Consider the following 3,779-nt stretch of genomic DNA (forward strand, 5'->3'; position numbering starts at 1 on the left):
GAAAAACGCAGCGATTCAGTGCCTCCTGCGCCATAGACAGGCAATTGCTTCTGAAGTTGTTGAAATAAAGTTTTTATATTTCTATATGATCAACCCATAAATAATCTAGACCTACATCCCACTGGGTACAGACATCAGTTAAACATCTAGTTTTGATTTGCATTCGGTTGAGATGTCAACGAATGTGAATTTAACTTGAAATCAACAACAAATGTCACCATGTCATTGTATTTAGGTTAGAAGTAGGGTGAAAAAAAGACGAATTGCCCTTATGTTGATTGCTTTTTGCAAATCCAAACAATTTTCCACGTTGATTCAACGTCATCACATTTATTTTGGGGGGTTGAAATAACGTGGAAACAATCCGTTTTTGCCCAGAGGGATGCAACAGTACCTATTGCACTTTTGACAATTATTTCACAAGGCCTTTATTCACAAGATATGCCTAAATACTGAAACCACATGGCTAATAAATAATCACTTCAAAATATATATATAATATTTCATTATAGGCCTGCATCATGTTATTTCAAGTTATCCCTTTGGACTGCAATATCATGTTGTTAAAAAAATATGTCTGAATTGGGCAATTAAATGTACTCTATCCAGGGCCTACGTTAACTTCGATTGTGTTCAGTAAAAATGATAGACCCTTCAAACGTTTTATGCAACCGGCAAGTGACTTGATGCCTACCGTGCCAAAGCAATTTAGAGTTGTTGAACAGGACTGACAAGTGTGTTGATATAACAGTAATATAAAATCTGCTTTTAACAACAACCATCCGGCGGAGCCATCCACTGGTTAAATCAAAAAGGTTGTGCATGCCAACATATTAGGCAATAATTAAGAATAGGCAAAGTGACCGTGTCAGGCGAGAGTTATATCAAACGTTTCACCATTGCAACATTTGGTGTACAGACACATTCACCGTGATCGGGTGGTATAGTGTCCATGGCGATGCCTCATCGTGATTGGTTATTCCCTATCACTTGCAACAATGTCAATGAGCGTCTGTCACCACTATCTTCCGTTTGCAGCACCTTAAGCTGTCGTGATCACCAACCGAGATCAACTTTTAGGAGTTGATTTTACTCCTGGCTCAGTTTGTCTGAGCGGTGTGTTAATGTCATCCTAAAACCTACTCTGAGCTGGGAGCTATTTTAGTCTTGAAACCGGTTTTAGCAGGATTCCTAGAACCTTTCCTGGACGCTTTGTAGATACGGCCACAGACCACATTGGAAACATTGATTTAATGCTCAAGCTGGCCACTTGGGACTTCTTAGTTCTTCAATAGGTTGGTGTTTATTTACACCCAGACCAATTCTTCTTGTAGTTGTTATGTGTGGATCCCTTGCATACACAATGATAACACAATAGTTCACCGTCATGTCGGCAGGAGGATTTTCAGTACTGATGTCAAATGTATTTTTTTTTAAATAGATATAGTCAAAATTGGTAAGCAGCGTCACCCTAAGCAGACAAACAATGCTGTATTCCAAATAGTGCATCGTCTGGATGGTTTACTTCTTCAACATAAATAACAGTGTAGGTGTGCAGGAAAAGAATTAAGTATTAGGTACATGTACACATGTTAAAACATAGAGAGAGAGAGAGTAGAGAGAGAGAGAGAGAGAGAGAGAGAGTAGAGAGATGATTTAAGATTTACCCACCCACTAAAACACATGCAAATCTAAGCTTGTCTTGCGCACAAGCCAAACACACGCACACGCGCACACACACACACACGCACACACACACACACGCACACACACAGAAACAGATTAAGCCCAAATCAATGGCTGTAGCCCGAATGGGAGAGAGAGATTTCGCCCAGGGTTCTCGTTAAGGCCTGATGCAGGCGGCTGAGACACGGGGGAGTGTTATTACCAGGGTGATGGCTGATAAGACGCTCGTTCCTCCACGGTGCGTCCCGCGGGACAGATGCACGCATCGTGCAGCCATGGTAACCGTAAGGCTAGGTGTTATGCTATAATTGGGCCAGCATCTTCAACTTAGAAACGTAAAAAGCCATGGACCTTCACCTCCCTTTCTGTTCCTGTGTCATTTGTTACGTCCAGTAACAACAGACAGGCACAGGATAGATGGATGACTCTATTGGGGAATATCAGAAATGTAAAAATACAAAATGGTGAAAGGTAAAGTCTACTCGCTTCAAAATATGATACAGAAAGATTCAAAGGAACAAATATCTGTATTTTAATATTGACAACAGCATCAATCAGCAACAGTCATTCAAACATAATTCTAATCATTTGTCTGAATAAGAAATGAGAACACACACACACACACACACACATACAAATACAAGCTAATATACATGTAGCATACTGATACACCCCTTTCCACATCACACGATTTCTCCCTTGTTTACATTCCCTTTGAAGTCAAGAGAAACGTACATACGGGGAGGCTGGTTGGGGGTGGAGAGGAAGGAGAGTTGATGACCGTGCTCTGCTCACTCTCTGCAGCTCGCTTGATTACGATCAATTTCCCTGGTATCGACGGCTTCCCTGGCCCTGAGCTACACTCCCTCCTGCGTTTTGCATGGCACGTGCTTTGTGTACCATGACACATCTTCCACACCAGTGGTTCCCAACCATGGGTACTAGGACCCTTGGTGGGTACTTGGCCAATCCACAGGGGGTACGTGAGAGGACTCATGAGACCATAGGCCTAATGGCAAAAGGGGGTACTTCAGGGGTACTCCGGGCAGAGCAAAATTCAGTTGGTGGTACAGTAACTGACGAAGGTTGGGAACCTCTGTCCCACACCATCCACCACAACCAATCCCTCACCAGCCGCCAGGAAGCCCTCATCTTTCCCCACCTGCAGTCCAGTTCAGTCCCGTGCACATTATGGCCTAGGGGAGAACAACATGGAGGAACAGGGATGACTCACCAACAGGGTGCTCTGCCAATATACTGTACAGTGCATTTGGAAAGTATTCAGACCCCTTCCCTTTTCGACAGAGCGAAAACAGGTTTTTCAAAATTATTGCAAATGTATTAAAAATAAAAAACAGAAATACCTTGTTTACATAAGTATTCAGACCCTTTGCTATGAGACTCAAAATTGAGCTCAGGTGCATCCTGTTTCCATTGTTCATCCTTGAGATGTTTCTACAACTTGAGTCCACCTGTGGTAAATTAAATTGATTGGACATGATTAGGAAAGGCACACCCCTGTCTATATCAGGTCCTACAGTTGACAGTGTCTGCTAATATACACACAGTAAGAGTTTGACTAGCCTTGCTCAGATGCTCTACACTAGCCTGTATACGTATCTGAATATACTTTGATATTTTTGGTAGAACTGTTTTGTCCCCTGATATAGCTTAGTGGTATTGATGTAATGGTGTTGATGTACGTTTCTGTGTGTGTGTGCGTGTGTGTTTACTGTGCAGAGCGGTGTCTCTCCCAGGACTGTGTGTAGATCTGTTGTATTGAGCCTGCTCTGCTCTGCTTCTCAGACACTGGGAGACTAGGGGAGTTGCAGGGCCTGGAATGAGAGAGAGAGGGGGAGGAAGAGAGAGGGGGAGAGAGAGGGGGAGGAAGAGAGAGGCGTTTGTGATGTCGCGGACTCGGAGGAGACGAAGAGTCTGGTTCTGTGTCTGTGACTGTGAGACCATACTCCCTCCTGCATGTGCGAGGGTGCACCCCGCATCCCTCTATCTCTGCACTCTTGGCAGGCTCTATCCAAATTAATTGCATCTCCGAGAGGGAGAGAGGGAGTGAGGGAGAGGGAAAGAGAGCTAGA

The 3,779-nt window shown here is 43.6% G+C and overlaps 1 long non-coding RNA gene across 1 annotated transcript; it reads right to left on the minus strand.

Moving 5' to 3' along the window:
• Window positions 1-2,194: 2,194 nt before the first annotated feature.
• Window positions 2,195-3,092, minus strand: LOC115153720 (uncharacterized). Its single transcript, XR_003867749.1, has 2 exons — window positions 3,051-3,092; window positions 2,195-2,882 (listed from the first exon to the last, which is right to left on the minus strand). It is a non-coding gene; the product is annotated as an uncharacterized LOC115153720 (long non-coding RNA).
• Between the last annotated feature and the right edge of the window lie 687 nt (window positions 3,093-3,779).

Source organism: Salmo trutta, chromosome 19 (genome assembly GCF_901001165.1).
Source record: "Salmo trutta chromosome 19, fSalTru1.1, whole genome shotgun sequence".
In the NCBI taxonomy this organism is placed as follows: domain Eukaryota; kingdom Metazoa; phylum Chordata; class Actinopteri; order Salmoniformes; family Salmonidae; genus Salmo; species Salmo trutta.